The sequence below is a fragment of the Stegodyphus dumicola genome, chromosome 4 (assembly GCF_044657685.1).
Source record: "Stegodyphus dumicola isolate Sdum_Otavi_A_Nest chromosome 4, ASM4465768v1".
Classification (NCBI taxonomy): Eukaryota; Metazoa; Arthropoda; class Arachnida; order Araneae; family Eresidae; genus Stegodyphus; species Stegodyphus dumicola.
Window position 1 is genome coordinate 217348524 of NC_140771.1, and position 17764 is coordinate 217366287.

General features: G+C 34.4%; 1 protein-coding gene across 3 annotated transcripts in view; it reads left to right on the forward strand.

Moving 5' to 3' along the window:
- Positions 1–17764, forward strand: part of Lpin (phosphatidate phosphatase LPIN) — a 129466-nt gene that overhangs the window by 16383 nt on the left and 95319 nt on the right. For 2 of the 3 annotated variants that reach the window (XM_035350416.2, XM_085815985.1), the window contains exon 2: positions 17653–17752. The exons of the other annotated variant lie outside the window; for it this stretch is intronic. The gene's annotated coding sequence lies outside the window, so the exon portion shown is untranslated. The remainder of the gene's footprint in view (positions 1–17652; positions 17753–17764) is intronic. 3 annotated transcript variants of the gene reach the window in all.

A 17764-nucleotide genomic window follows, 5' to 3' on the forward strand; every position in this document is an offset into this window, starting at 1 on the left:
CGGAATGGCATAGGGTCGTGTTCTCAGATGAGTCACGCTTCTGTTTCACCAATGATAGCCGCCGCGTACCAGTGTGGCGTCGATCTGGAGACAGGTACAATCCGGCAGTTTATTGTGGAACGCCTCACCGCGCGACAACGCAGCATCATGGTTTGGGTCGCAATTGTCTACGATTCCAGGTCACTTCTAGTTTGTATCCAAGGCCCTTACGTGGATAATGTGCTGCGACCGGTGGCACTCCCGTACCTTCAGGGAGTGCCCAATGCTCTTTATCAGCAGGATGACGCTCCACCACACACTGCTCGCGTCAGCCAACGTGTTCTGAAAAGGTGTACAGATGTTTCCCTAGCCGCCGTTCTCTTCTGATCTCTCACCAATCGAACACATTTGGGATGTGATTGGACGCTATTTGCAGACTCTGGTTCAGAAGACGAACTGTGGCAAATGGTTGACGGGGAATGGTGAACCATTCTTCAAGACACCATCCATAGTCTAATTGACTTTGTATTAGACGTGTTGCTTCGTGTATCGCCAATCAAGGTGGTCCTACAACCTACTGAACCGATTCTGTTCTCGTTCTGTATTATGCATGTCATTTCGAAGTGAAGACCACTTATTATTTGTTGTTGTCTCTCTTTGTTTGCCCAATTTCATCACTTAAACTGGTCACTCATTCTTCTTGTTGCATTTTCAATGGCGGGGAGTGTATTATGTGTAGTTGTTTAAAGGTATTTTTAGTAGTAGGATTGTAGTCAGCTAACTGAACAAATATGGGCATAATCAGAGTTCATTATTTTCGTGAAGAACTTGCAAGAATATAATCTTGTTCATGCGGAATTTCAAGATCTTGGTGGAGTCGTTGATTTCGCCAAAATCACGATGAGTTAGTAATTGCTCTCAGGATTTTATTTTGAAATATTGTGGTTTCTTCCTGTAAATCTTTAGCGCTGTTGCACACACGGGGACGGTGTAGAATAAAACAGGACGAATTAAGACATATAAGTTTCTTTTGATGCGTAAATCTTAGTCTTTTCTCTCTGTGCGACTACTAATTGCCATGTAAGCAGGGTTTCCTTTGTTTAAGGGTTATTTTATGTGCTGTTTGAAATTTAGTTGTTCGTCTGAAATGGACGTTATAGAATGTAGAATTTCTTATTAATCCGGAAGAGTGTAATTATTAATTTTGAGGTGTAGATTAACTTGTTGGTTCTTGTAACATCTAAACAGGACGGCGATGCATTTAAGTGCATTAAGTTTAAATTTCTACAAATCGCCCCAGTGTGCAACTAGTGCAAACTATGTTCAGACTGAATTGTAGATTATCAACTGCATGGCTAAGCCTGATAGATTTCATCATAACAGCCACGTCACCTGCATATTTAATAACTTTGCTTCCCCCGAGTGGTTCCGGTAAATCCTTTATGTAAGTGTTAAAAAGACAGGGCATTGTGGGACTCCTGTATGAATAATCCTTTTTACTGGGGAGAGTATTCCCCTACTTTTATTTGAAAAGTTCAACAGTGCAGGTATGACGTCAATAGTTTGACCATGATGTCTTCGGTCTTAAATAGTTTTCCTCCGGTAGCCGATGAATTTCCAGTGCCTTTCATTTGTCGAAATTACTGGAAGCCATAAACGGTTAAAGCTGTATAGTATAAGGTTTGAGTACGGTTACAGTGACATGTTGGGGTTAATTCCAGTTATTCACTTGCAGTACCAATTAGAGTTATACAGGGACCGGAACTGGCGATTTATTGCCAAATTATTCGATAATAATCGCGAAAACCATCGCCAATTTATCGAGATAGCCATTTACATCAGTATTAAATAGATTTGCTTCTGTAATCTTATTTTTCTGGCAAAGCTTTGCTTTCTTAATGGCGTTCATGTTACATTATGCAAAATTTGTAACAGTACTTCAACGAGAATAAAAATTTCGTGCATATTGACATGCTTTCAGAGTGGTATTCTAGGTTTGTTTATAGAAATTTTCAGCGGTAATTTTGTTTAAATATTGATTTTTGTTCTGTATATGTTTTAATTAATTTTGATTTTGAAGATTTTTTTTCACACAAATCTTGCCCTAAATGAGAAATACCTGTGAGTGAAAGTTGGCGCTTGATCAAAATTCGTTAATAAATTTTACAACGGGGAATCAAACTATTTGAATGCAATTTTACATTGAATACGGAACAAGTAACTGATATTCTGAGATAAGTATATTTTTGAAAATGCTTAAACATTAAAAAAAAATATGTTAGGAAAATCTGCATGGAAGTTTGAAGACAAGTCTTTTCCTGTTATCATAGCGGTATAGATTCAAACGCAGAAATCCTGCTGCCTTGTTTAAAGGCATGTCTATGCATGTGTCTGTTTATCATAATTACATTACTATGGTATGATTGACTAACTAGGTCTTGGCCCCCGTGGCTTATGAGAGAGCCAATATGTCCTTCGGGCTAAATTGGGGACACCTTGCTTTAGACACTATTTCATATTTATTTTTTATCTTTTAATTGTCTTTTAACTATGTTGTTTCTCTGGATTCCATTTGCAGTAATTCAGTGGCTGGGCTACACGATTCGTACTTTCCCTATGCATAATCAGTTGTAGAAATTCGTCCACGTTGACGCTCTTTGTCATGAGCAGATAACCGCAGTGTGGTTTGTCATCTCTATTATTAAGTTATGAAGAATATGTATTTATGTTGTTCATCGCATTAAGGAAAAACGGCGGTACCTAGAGCCACAAAATTCTAAACACACAGTCTTCCACATGCAGCATGAAGCCTGAAATTTTCAGTTTTTATTTGAATGAACTCAGTGATTTAAAAGCAATGTGTTGTTACTCGCCAAAGTGTAACATATTTATGTTTCAAACTTAATCAGAAAACTCAACGATTAAAGAAAAACATGTTGCCCTAGGGACGGTGAAGTATAGTTATTTAAGAAATGTATTGCCTCTGCTCAAAGTAAAATATTTTTATCTCTGATACGCTGTTGTCCTGGGTGAAGCATTAAGGTGTTTAATTTTTCTTTCAGGTTTAATCTATTTGTTACTGATTACAAACTAACTGATTTAAAAGCAATAAATTCAGTTTTTCTTCAGTGATTATTATTAATTACTAGTTGGACATGTGAAATGCCACTGGTTGGAATAATTAAAAACGTTATTTATTTTTTCTTGTTTACAGTAACTATTTTAGGTGGCTGGCTGCACTAGCATCGAATAATCAATAATAAAATTCTGTCCACTCTTTCGTCAATACTGAAACCCGGAAAACGACTGTTAATCTTATCAAATGAATCCAGTCATCTGCAGACGTCTGTTCTATGAATCTATTTTCACTGTAATATGAGTAACAAAGTTAAAGATAATTAATAATAATTTTTATCCAGAAGTATCATTTTTACTTAAATTTCTTTGTAAAATTTTGGGGAAAAAAAGTATTTCTTGGTTGAAGGTGACGACTGATTACATTTAACTCCTAAAACAGCTTTGTGACTTGTAGAAATTTTATGCAGGCACTTTAAAAAAGTAATGTGCTATTGTATTGTCGGTGAAAGGAATAGCTTTCTGTCATTTATTCTGTAATAGCTTGTCGAGTTCCCTTGGGAAAATTATCAGTGTCATTAGAAATGTATTTTTAAGCGTAACTAAAATTTTGTTTTGTTGCAGATTGTGTATTACCGTATATTTTAGTTTTTAGTGCGCACCTGATTGAGTTGTTTATGCTGCTTTAAGATTCATACGTTACAGTTGGTTGATCATATGACAGAATTCAGTGCCGCGAAATTGAAGGGTGTATGTATACATGTATCTCAATTTTTTTAAAGGCGTATGAATTGGGTGGCTTAGTTCTTGCAAAAGTAAATGCATTTTACTCAGTGATATTTCCCTCCCCCGCATTTCTTAAAGTCCTTATATTTATTCAGAGTCAGCAGCATGATACGCAAAAATGGATTTTTGATTCTTCATCAAAGTTGTGAAATGTGATATAATTAGAGATTAGTTGTTTGCTGTTCCTAACAGCTCTTTATGTATCTACAGGAAACTCGTGCTTAATGCGAATTCGATATGTAGGATAATCAGAGCGATTGAGTGAAATAATGCTATTTCCTGCTTTACGTAGGTGATTAATCTCTTGCACGATTTTTTTACGCAGTTTTTTTTGTTTTCTAATCTGCGTTGATAAATGTATTCCTCATCCGCTAATATTGTTAAATAGTTATATAATACTTTAGATAAAAAAATTTGTAAATAAAAATTCGTATTTGCCCTTGACTCTGTGTTTTAATTTTGTAATTTCCCTTTCTATTCTAAAAAAAGTAACTCATAACATGATAGTAAAATAGTAATAGCATGATTATTGCATAACGCTAATGACGCTGGTACTTACAACATACGCTTCAGCCAATAATAATTTCAAATCTGGAAATCAAAACTGAAACTTACCCATTCAACATAAAGCTTAACCAAAACTAAATCATTCTGAACGAAGTTTTCATTTTGGATACGTCACATTATTCTACTTGCTTTGCTGCTGTCAACTAACTCGTTTGCCGCCATTTGCTCTTTCTTGCATTAATATTAATTGTTATGAAAATGTGCAAAAGACGCAGGTATGACCAAGATCGAACGTGCAGATTGCGCCCATAACGTTGTAATTCCATGTTATGAGTATGCTTCTCTTAAATTTAAATATATATATATAATAATTTATTTCCTAAATAGTATTGATTAATTGATTATATTATCTCCTAAGTTTAATTAAAGTAGAATTATTTTAAAAGTGTGCATCCATACTGGTAAGTTATATTTTGAAAGATGTTTTGAAGTAATTTGAAAGCAAAATGTTAATAATGTTTTAACGGGGACTGGAGTTAAATCATCACGAGGAATAATATTTCAATTGTAAAAGGAAAAATTAAAACATGTAATCATTGTCATTGATCGGAAATTAGTTGACTTTTCAAGGGGAACAAACCAACTCCCGTTCAATGAACAATAATTGATAAAAATACGTAAATACGAAAGTGTTTCGTCTTTACTCGAGTTATAAGTTAAAGCCAAACCGGCAATTCTAGTCAGGCCAAATATTTCCGCGAATAGTTGCTACTCAAAGAACTTATTCTCATGAAGCATTTTAGTCAATTCAATTTGGAGTAAAAATCAATTACTGTAGAGAAATCCTGTAAAACTCGAGTAACCGTCCCCGACACTTTCATCTTTATGCATTTGAGTACTATATTATTTGTAGAAATTAAACATTGGAAATTGTCATTATGAAATCGAATTCAAAGTAAAGTTGAAATAAACATAGAAGATTATAAAAAAGATAAATAATGCAAACTGTGTAAAAACAAATCAAAGAAAATATAAAAATAATATAAAATTAATATAAAAATAATATAGAAAATAATATAAATAAGATCAGTGAATGTACATGAAGATATAAAGGCCAGAAAGGTATTAAGTAACTTACATTCTTTCTAGTGGGGGAGTTGGCAAAGTGTTCTCTTCGTGTCTGACTCAGAAGTGTAGGGTTTCCGAAAATTCTTAGTGGCAGTAGGGGCTTTGAATAATATCAGTCGGTAAAATAATATCAGTCGGTAAAATAATATCAGTCGGTATTCAAAGCCCCTACTGCCGCTAAGAATTTTCGGACACCCTACACTTCTGAGTCAGACACGAAGAGAACACTTTGCCAACTCCCCCACTAGAAAGAATGTAAGTTACTTAATACCTTTCTGGCCTTTATATCTTCATGTACATTCACTGATATTATTTATATTATTTTCTATATTATTTTTATATTAATTTTATATTATTTTTATATTTTCTTTGATTTGTTTTTACAAAGTTTGCATTATTTATCTTTTTTATAATCTTCTATGTTTATTTCAACTTTACTTTGAATTCGATTTCATAATGACAATTTCCAATGTTTAATTTCTACAAATAATATAGTACTCAAATGCATAAAGATGAAAGTGTCGGGGTCGGTTACTCGAGTTTTACAGGATTTCTCTACAGTAATTGATTTTTACTCCAAATTGAATTGACTAAAATGCTTCATGAGAATAAGTTCTTTGAGTAGCAACTATTCGCGGAAATATTTGGCCTGACTAGAATTGCCGGTTTGGCTTTAACTTATAACTCGAGTAAAGACGAAACACTTTCGTATTTACGTATTTTTATCAATTATTGTTCATTGAACGGGAGTTGGTTTCCCCTTGAAAAGTCAACTAATTTCCGATCAATGACAATGATTACATGTTTTAATTTTTCCTTTTACAATTGAAATATTATTCCTCGTGATGATTTAACTCCAGTCCCCGTTAAAACATTATTAACATTTTGCTTTCAAATTACTTCAAAACATCTTTCAAAATGTAACTTACCAGTATGGATGCACACTTTTAAAATAATTCTACTTTAATTAAACTTAGGTGATAATATAATCAATTAATTAATACTGTTTAGGAAATAAATTATTATTAACTAACTTTGCAGCAATTGCGCAAGTAATAATAACTTGTATTCGCACTAAATGGATTTAAGATCGTACAACATTATATATATATATATATATATATATATATATATTGCGCACCAAACTTCGTAACCCATTAAACCGTCTTGTCGTCAGTTTATAAATAATGATATATTATTGTAAATCAAAGTTTTAATTTTACTATGTAGTAGTCCTTTTATACAGAAGCGTAAGACTTCCTTAACTGAATTTTATTTCCTTAGAGACCGTCAGGTGACTTATCGCTCCGTCTTAGTAAAACAACTGTATTCAGAAATTGGTTTATGTGAACCCTTTTTTTTTTTAGTCCAAAGGGGCTTGTCTCTGAAGGACTATTGTTTTCGCTTTTCAATTTTGCTTCGATTCACTACAAACGGCGAATCACTTTTCAAACTGTTGCCACAAAGTATTATCGCCGTGTGTTATATTTAAAGTATTAAATAATGAAAAATCTGCGTAAATGTATGCGTATTTCTCGCATTGTGATAAAACAACGGTACATAGAGCCATCGAATTTTGAATGACGTAATCCTCCTACGAATATGGGCATGTGGGGTTAACCTCCTACGGCGTTATCCTCCTACGAATATGGGCATGTGGAAGACGAAATTTGCAATTTGTTTTATTATTGATTTCTTATTTTGTAAAACTTTAACGTATTTTTGATTAAGAAACTCAACGATTTAAAAGCAAGCTATGGCAACACTCTACGGGAGGGGAAAAAAACCTTTTCATCTCCATCGCGCGGAACTGTGTATGGGAAATTCCTAAAGATATGATCATTTTAATATTATTTTGCGACATTGCTCTTGAACTGAATTTTATGGTTTAAGTGCAAAGAGCATGATAATAAATAAACAAAGGTAACACATAAAACGTTAAAAAAATCTCTTTGGACATAATTTAAAATTTCAGATTTAAAAAAAATTTAAATTTATTTAAACTTAAGTCTTAATGCACAGCTCGTGCTTACAAAATCAGTTTTCGCTGCTTGTGGTATTTAAGCTGATGAAAAATTTAGTGAGAGTTTAAGGTAATTAAGGCACAAGCTTTGGCTTAGACATTTTACTACACGAGTTGACACGTTTATCAAAAGGCTAAATCCGATCTAAGTTGTTCTAAGAGCTGGGCAAGAAATATCTGGAAGGTTCAGGGTGGCTTGCGAAAGCTCGCTGCGGGGTTCATCTTATGACCTGTTCCCGAAGATAAACCAACTCAGAGCCTGAAGATAACCAACTCAGGGATGTTGCTGTGGAAACCTTCTGTTGCTCGTTATTGGATGCAATAGAAAATGGTTCTCCAGGTCTTCGACGAAAGTTAAAACCGAGCTTATGCTAGCGAAACGGTTGGCTGGCTCCTTCGAAGTTCGCAAGGCATCTAATGTATATCCAAACCCTTCCTCCATAACTCTTCATTTTAATTTGGTTATTTCCCCTTCTTGTCTTTAAAATAATAACTGCTTATAATAAATCGATTTAAACTGCGTCATTTCAAAACTAATCCATGTCATACGATTTTTGCGTAAAGCTTCGTCCAATAATAATTTCCCATTTGGGAAACAAAACTTAAAATGAACCCAATCAAAATAATGCTTAGCCAAAACTAAATCATTCTAAAATTAGTTTTCGCCTATTCTCTCATACTCTTCTGTACTGTTAATTCGCTTGCCGTCTGCTGCTCCTTGTTTCTTTAAATGCATTTCAAAATTCTAAAAGGTACCGATGCAGTTCTACAAGATTAGGTGTGCTTACTGCTCCAGTGTATCTGTGTTTGGTAAAAAAGTGTTTATCAGCGAGAATCTAGAATTGTTAAATCGGCCATGATTGCAACTACTATTTTATGCAGATCCATGTCAACAATTTCTAAATTGTCACCCATTTATATAAATGTGTATAAATTTATATATATATTGTATTCGCACTAAATTGATTTAAGATCATACAACATTATATATAATATATATATATATATATATTTAAAAACACATTGCATTAAAAATGCTGTGCAGAGGTCGACATTCCTGATGTATGAGATTTCTCAATAAATTATTGAAGTACTGCTTATTTTGGACGAAAAGAAATTGGTATTGTTACGTTTTTTTTCATACGTTCGAGTTTATGGATTTGGAGCGATTAAGGACAATATTTGATGAAGAATGAAGACAATTTATTAGCCGGTGTTGCTCAAGACAGCTTTAAACACGTGTAGAGTCGTCGAAACGGCAAACACGCTGAAGCAATCGGCAGGACAGCTTTCAGTCTATAACGGTGAAGATAACTTCACGGCAAAGCGCCAGAGTACAGCTCCTGACTCGGTCAGTCGTTCTCTGACTCTACGTCAAGAACGGCTGACCTCTCGACACTCTCCACGCTACAGCTCGCAAAGCACTAGGCGATACACTCGATAGCCTCAACGATGCACCAACTCGAGACTTGACTGCGAGACACTTGCTCACTGATTATTAACAATGAGACTCACCAGACTGACTCTTAACTGACTTTCCGCGTACCAGCAGTGTTTAATATAGCTTTTGGGCTGCCTTGGAGAACATTCTGGTCAAATGTAGAACAAAGTAATATCGCATTTGAAAGATACAGATTTTTGCAATTAAGATAAGCCTATGAGCAAGACCTTTTTTGAGATACTCTGTGCATATGCGTAAAGCAAAAATGTTTTTAACTGTAGTAGGTTAACCCTTAAATTTATGTATTGAAGATCTCGTTGGTATTCCCTTCCAGCTCGCTGATCGGTTTCTCTTTCGTTTCTTTCTTTTTTTTCTTTTCTTTTTTTTTCTTTTTTTTCTTTTTGAGGAGAAGGATAAATACTTTCATATTTGGACAAAATAATTTTGAGCAGTGGTATTAATTTTTAGGCGCAATCATTTGAAGATCTCTAAAATATTACTATTTAATTGTAATAAAAATTTTGTAACAGTAAGTCCTTGGGGAGCGGTAATAATTCTTTGTATTCAATTTTTAGGTAATTGAAGGTAATTTTCGGTTATGTTAATAGTGCTTAAGCTGTACTGTTAATCAGTTAACGTTACCAAAACGGTGAACTATAGTTTATTTTCTATTGTAATGTAACCTATTACTTTATTCTACTAAATGCAAATAGAATGCGGTCAATAGTACCATTTATCTCTTTCCTCATGTTTTATTCTGTCTTACTCTGTCATTTAATTTTTTCTCTGGCGGCCGAATGGAACAATGCATATTTTGTGATCAGATATCGCTGTTTATCATAATGCTCAGTATTTATGCTGTCTTCTCAAGGTATTTGCGCTCATGGATAGAAACACGCATATGTGATATGGACGTGTATATTTGTTTAATAAGTTAAATGAGCAATCTCTGCGCGAGAACTTGTTTTCGCATTTTTATATCAATCTTTATTTTACATTGCTTTCAAGATGTAGTGAATGTATTTAAAAAGTTTTAATTGTTAGTGAAAAGAGCTTGCTATCTGAATCAGTCAACTAGTAAAAAAGTGTTCCTGAACTTTCTGAAGTGCGTGTCTGACACTCTTATTAGAAAAGTCCTAGGATTGCGCTTCCTGTAGTTGGACAGTAATGCGTTGAGTTCTTTTTAAGCCACAGCGAGGAATTCAACGCATTATTGCCCAACCTCGGGAAGCGCAAACCCAGGTGCAGTCTTGCAATCCGTGATATTCTGTTATGAGATTGCTTATGCTTATTAGCGATAATAAGGGTCGAAAATAAGAATGGCTCTGATGAACGCAAAGCTCACAGCATATGGAACGGCTTCTTTCATTATTTACTGTATGCTTTTTTTATATATGTTTTCTGTAACGAGACAGTACTTTAGCTGCGTTTTTGTCTTAAAGAATTCAGAATAATGTCAAAGAATTTTATTTTTGTATATCAAAATGTATCTGCATGATATCTTCGATTTCTAAATAATAGTAATAGTTTAAAATGAGTAAAACATTCTAAACTGTGTTTGTAGCTGAAGTACAGTTAAATTTTGTTGTTATTCTTTAATTCATAGATGCAATAAAATAATTGTAATAAAATAAGTAAAATAGATAGAAAAAATAATTAACGAATAAAAATACCACAAGTTAGCTCTAAAAACAAGATTTAGAAAAAAAAATTTTTGCGATTATGTGATTACACTATTGTCACTTTTATCGATTATTTATTCTCATATTTCTCCACATACTATAAAATTCTATTTGTTTGATCAGCAGTCTTCTATTTGTTTTATCAGTGAAGAGCTTTTTTGAGTTAATGTAACGCTTTCCAAGATTTCCGCCTTTTGCTATTTCTGCAAATAAAAGCGCTAAGCTATCCTTAATTGAAGTTGAAATAAGTGTCGAAATACAAAATTCGGAATTAAAAATTGAAATTAATAAACATAATTCTCTAAGCCTCTAACGAGGATATCTGACATTACCTTTCATTCTCTGGTTTTGAATTTATTGCTTCAGATACGTAAACGTAATGCATATTCATGCGAATAAATATTAAATTAACTATGCTGATGAGACCGTCTGCAATTATGTCAGGGTGAGTACTGAAAAAATTCGATTAGAGATGCTCATTATGTAATGCATTTTGATCTGTAAGAAGAAGAACCAGCTATTGCAGTATTTATTTAATTGTACAAAGTTTCTTTTCCCTCTTTTTTTTTTAAGCGCGCACTAGCCATTTTAGGCTTCCGCCGCTACTAAGCCAGAAGAGGTGGCCATTTTGTTATGGAAGCACCTAACAGGCAGCAACCGTTTCCTCCGGACAGACAATATACATCCATGCCTTCTCAGCGATTCGAACCCGGGCCCTTTGGTACAGGACAGTCAGAGTCACTAACCACTTTCCCGTCTGGGCGGTTAATTTTATAAAGTTGACTCTCCATTCTAAAGCTGATTTGGTTTTGGCAATGAAATCCTAAACTATAATAGTTAGTAGTATTGAATCGGTGAGTAAGTCTATACTGGGCGTGCATTATCGCGGAGTAACAACGCGGGTTTATCGGGTCTTTTGTTTTCAATAGCAACAGCGAGTCCTCTTGTAACGGCAGCATTGATCGCTTCATTTTTTGGTAGTTGTTGGTCAATTCCTGGTGAAAAAGCCAGTTTTGTTCTACCAAACAGACAACGTAACTGTGTTGAGGGTGTGCGCGATCTTTCGCACGGAGTCTTTCTTTTTTCGATTGGCTGAGCCAGTCTTTCCTTCTCTTTAAATTCATATTAAGACAGCATTTCTCGTCATTTGTAAAAATGTTCCAAAGGGATGATTTGTGCTTACAAACCAAACGATAGCGGGCCAGCAAAGACGAAGTATGGTTGTTCGCTGTTTTTTTTGTTGGTGTCGCTTAACATATGTGGTACTCATGCACCTTACTTTGCAATGAACGCAGATGGTGCACAGTGGTTGTGTGATCGCATTCCATAATTTCTGCTTTCATAAGACTTGACAGTGCAGTCTTGCTAACACACTGAAGAACAGCGCGGACGTATCACTGACCCAGTAAATTAGACTTGCTGTCTATCTGTGACATCTTGCATCTTCATATTTACAAACACTGCTTGGACGAACGCCCGAGAGATTTAAAATAAAGTACTCATTTTTTTTTTTTTTTAGTCGAATGAAAAAACGAGTAATGACATTCGTAGAGTGTTCGCATCCGTGAATACATTTTCGTTATTAGTTTTACCATGAAAAAGTGAAACCAAAAAATTTGATGACTTCCCTGCTAGATGTTTCTGTTGTGAAAATATCTTAATCTTTTCCTTTTAAAAACTGATCCTGAGCAGAATTTCCTTACGTGAACGCAGTAAAGCTTTTTTAGTGGTAGACCTTTATACACAGTGTTTTTCAAAATAAAGAAAATAAACACGTTTCTTTTTCCCCGATTTTCTGAAAAAATATTGTACTAAAACTGGAAGGTGTGTAGCAAATAATAATGCTCTAGCGCTGGTGTCAAATATGTGCTCGTACAAAGTGGTTTGCTGAGAGCATTTAGTGTAAGAAGCTGTCGTTTGTTTTACTTAACTCTCCTTTCTTATTTCTTTCCTACACATTGGTGATTGATAATCTTAGTGGTTACTGTAAAATTTTATAAGTAGTGCAGTAGAATGAATAACCACTTATGTTTAGATGACGGAATGAGGTGGAGAATCTTAAGTAAATTGCAGGCAGCGTGGTCACACTTATGTCATCTGCATTTTGGGAAAGCAGTTTCTGGAGATTGGATCCATATCTAAGTAAAGGTTTTCCAAAACCACCCAATGCAGATCGATATCTGGCACTTTCTGCCGCATACAGCTCTATCCTAAGCTGTCTGCTACCACTGGAACCGTAGTTTCGAACATTACTTTTATCTCTCGAAGGCTTTATTAGAGACGGCTTTTGGGCTCGCTGTCTGCATAGATCTTTTGGTTTAAGAGACTGGCATAGTGCAGAGAACGTCAGCATAAGCCACAACTTCAGTGGGTTGAAAGTGTCTTTAGTGATGAGTGTAGATTCAGCACAGAACACTGATACTAGACGTACCTTCATCACCCTGCTTTGTTCCCTCAACATCAGAGAAAGCTACCATTGCTGAGTTTCATTTCCTAGGTAAGCAGTATGTTAGATGGGAGTACACAACTTCATGTATTTGACAGCAGCTGCTTAGCAGCTAATGGTAAACAGACGTGATCTTAGAAACCCATGTGCGATTTTGTGATTCGTCAACTACCTCCGAGAACCATCCAGGAACTAAGAACTAATTACTTTGCTACAGGAATGGATGCCAAGTACTTATCAACTGTCTTGTTAACAATAAGACGATTTGCTATGCAAGCTGCGTAGTCTCATTTTTGACTTCATCTTGCATTGTCGGTTTTTGGTATTTCTGCTCTCATAAGCATACCTCTCTAGCATTTCGTTGTTAAGCATACCTCACTATCATTTCATTGTTAATGTAATATAAATTGTTATATTATATTTCTCTCGATCCATGCCAAATTTTGTTTACTTTTATCCGATATTTTTTGATAATTCAAAATGTGTTTATTCTGCTAATTTTTAATAATGTAATTATTGGTAAATAATTTTCACATTCTTTAACTACTCAAAATTTACTTTATCTCATATTGTTGATCCTTTTTATGGTAATTTTACTTAGTTGTTGATTGATTTTTTTATTTTCAGAAATAAGTTTTCAGGTTGTTTCCCTAGAAATCGTTAGGGGCTCATCGAAAAGATATAAGAAATTCTGTTGAGATTTTCGGTTGATAAATAAATACAATACCATCTTGAGTGGAGTGAGTTAACAGCATTTATAAAAGACAAACAAGAGAATGATATTTGAGAAAGATAATCTTAAATGAACCCTGTGACGTTAGAAATACATATGACTTAGTAGTTCGCTCTTTCCCTTTATTTCCTTTTTCATGGTCATCGTTATGTTAGTTTTCGCCGTTATTATTATCCAAGCGCCTGACAAATATTGCTAACTTAAAGGGACATCTACTGCCGTTTGACATCCAGTAAGATCTTCCCAGTTAAGGAGTAGATTCTTTAACTAACTGTGCGATTTAAAAGCACTAAATATATTTCTTAATAATTTATATTTTATTTAGTAATCTTATTGGATGTAATTTGTAAGACACCCAAATGATAACTTTTATAAGTATTCATAACGTTGTTATAATAAGTAAAAGCTGTTTTTAACGCCATATATTGCGTACCTCCTAATGGTAACAGTTTTTAGTAAGGTTGGCAAAGAAATAATTTTTTTTCAAGTTTTAAAAGCATAAGGGATTTTTATCCATATTGTTATACATTATTAGAACAGTAAAAACGGTAATTGGTAATAATAACGTATAGGATGTATAAGAAGATATTATTTAGATTTAAGTACATTTTAGGGAAAATAAAAAAAAAAAAAAAAAAAAAAAAAAAAAGGCTAACTGAAGGTTTCTTTCTAAGTTTTTTTTTTTTTTTTAAGTTAAATGGGCCTTTGTTCCTGAGGGATTATTGTTTTCGTTTTGTATTTTGCGTCGAATAACTCTGCATGTCCGTTTCACTGTTGCCATTAAATATTATCGCCCTATATTATATTTGAAGAGATTAAATAATGAATAAGAATATGCATAAATGCATGTTCCTCGCATTGTGATAAAACAACGGTATCTAGAGCCATCCAGTTTTGAATGTCTTAATCCTACTGCAAATAAGGGCATCTGGAAGCCCAGATTTGAAATTTGGAATTTTTTTTTATTATTGATTTCATATTTTGTAAAACTTTAACGAATTTTTGATTAACAGTCTCAAGGATTTCACAGCGAGCAATGGCAACGTTGTACAGAAAAACATTTTAATCTCCAGCGCGTGAGAGACTGTGTATCGGAAATTCCAAAGATATGTTCAATTTAGAATTATTTTGTGATATTGCTCTTGAACTGAATTTTATGGTTTAAATGCGAAGAACATGGTATTTAACAAATAAATGCAACAAACTAAATAGGGAAAAAAAAAAAAAAAAAAAAAAAAAAAACCGCCTCTATGGACATAGTTTAAAATCTGAAACCTTTCAGATTTTCTTTTATGTTTTTATTTTTAAGGAACCGTGAAGTATGAGCACTTGAGTGTGGACAAAATAATTGCTTTGTTTAATAATAATAATAAAAACTCAGAATAGTCATCAGAATTATTTTTAAGTTAATAATATCAACACCATTGTTTATGCCTAATGCGACAGAGATCCGCTAGTCGTCGAAGATTAAATACTGCTGAGTACTGCTGACTACTGGTAGTTTGTCCTGTGTTAAAACCCAGGCGAATGGGCGTGCTGCATGGTTGGTTTCCGTGGTTTTTCCTATGTGTCACTTGAATACGAGACAATTCCTCATAGAACGTCCTTTACAAAGGTATTCCTCCCTTAGGCAAATAGCCCTCGTGTACTCTGCCGTATTTAAATAACGTAACCTAACAGAATGCGAGAGATACAAGACTCGTTCCTTCACATTTCTCGTACGTACTTTTTTTTGTTTTTATAAGTTTTTGAAATAATTATTTTGTTAAACATGCATGTCATTTAGCTTACTTTTTTTCTTATCTTATCCAGACGAGTTGAATAATTAACATATACTGTGCTAGTGTTTTTGTGTGGCGGGAGGCTTATCACATCAAAATATGAAATGAGACAATGCAGGGGTTATCTTGAGGGCTGAAAACTATTTCATTGGTTGTTCGATGTTTCATGGTCATTGTTTACTTATATTGTTATGTTAGTTGAGAATAAATTCCAATTTTAAAATTTCATTTAGCGGTGAAATAAAATTCTGGAAAAAAAAAAAAAAAAAAAAAAAAAACCTCGAATCATTTTGAATTTGTCTCTTTGGTGGTTTGAGAAAAATGTGATTATAATAAAACATTTTTAAGCTTTTGCATCTGTAGTGATTACCACTTTTTCAGTAGCATAGCGTTTGCCGTCGATTTGCATTATCGTTAGTTTGATCATGATAAAATACGGTACTGTAGAAAATCGTATTTTTGATTTATTATTTTAACAGAACCGGTTACGTGGAGTCGGTGTATTTCTAAGCTAAATTTTATCTTTGTGAAGAGTCAGGCGACTTATCGCCCACTCTTAAAATTTGCTGTTAAATAAATTTTTATTAGAACTTCGACTTAACACACAGCTCTTATATTACAAAATAAAGTCACCGCTGCTTGCGAGATTTTAGCTAACATAAAACCAAGTATTCATTCACAAGGCAAAGTCCAACTGAAGCTCTGCCTCAGGTCATCTGGCGCAAGCAAACACGGCTAGCAAAAGTGAGGAGAAAGGTCAGCAATCGCTGCTAAAAGGTTCCTAATTAATTCAAGAACTATGTTTTTATACACTGTTGTGTGCGTACAGGTTCATAATAGATTGGATGCACACAGAATTGATAAAATTTATTTTACCAAAAGTAACACTTCTGGAACTTTCCACAAAATAGTCGCACAACTCTTCACAGTGTCACAGAGTACAATCAGTAGTTACACTTCATACTACTAAGAACGTTTAAACAGAATGCAGTGTAAAGCGCATCTAAAGAGCGAAGCTAACCCGGAAGTATCTCAGTACTCCGAACTCTCACTGAACTAACAACTGAGAGCAAAGGCTGTCTCTTGCTTTATATAGCTTTCACCCGGCCTTCGAGATATTTCTAGTACTTTAGTCTTCTCGGAAATTACTGCAAGTCGTATGAGAGTCGAATAGGATTACATTTACACAGAGCGCTTACAGTTGTCTAGTTGCAGTATCCATTACAATTATGCTGGGACCGGACCAAAATGTCGCCAAATGTTCGCCAAGTGTGGCGATTTTCGGCGAGATAGCTTTTTACTCAATAGACTTGTGCCTGTATTCTTATTTTACTGGCAGAGCGTTGTCTCTCTTTAGATTTTCACGTTACATTATACAGAGGGGGAAAACAATTTCACATATAATTTTACTAAATTCACATACAATTTTACTAAAATTATGTATATGTATATATATATATATATATATACAAGATTCGTAAGAACACGTTAACTAGTTCGTATCCTGAACTCTTCTTATGCACGTTAACTAATTTGCATCCTGGTTTGAGCCGCCGAAAGTAATAGACATAAAACTTTATACTCAGGTACCTGTCTTTTCTTATTGTCGAATTCTTCAAGGCCATTCAGACTGGGGTTTATGAGCTAACGGAGTGAGTTTCATGTGTCGACGAGCTCCGCTATGCGTGCAGTTCAGATTTTTCAACTCGCTGCCCTATGGGGAAAACTGGTTTTGGAGATGGGTCGTCTACGTCAGTTAACTCCGTTAGCTCAGATAAACCCCATTCTGAACGGTTCTTTACAGAGTAGTGTTAAAGACTACTAAGTACTGGCTATTCATCCCGGCGAACGGGTTGGTTGTGTAGCTGGCTTTCTCCATGTGTGACATGAATACGAACCAGTTATCAATAGAAAGTCCTCCATGAAAGTGCCTTTTGTCTGAAGCAGATAGGCTCTATGTTTATCTGTATATCTTTACGGTAAAACCAGCCATTAATGTGATCTAGGAAATGTAGCGCATTATTTTTAGTAATATTCAGACTATTAAAATATTTTGCTTTTTTTTTATTAGGAGGAAAAAATTCAGGAATTTGAGCTGTAAAGTTTCTGAGTAATCTTGTTTTCTCGGAAGATGTTTTAGTCTGCGGAATTTTTGTTGCGTTAGATTTCTGGTAAGATTTTTA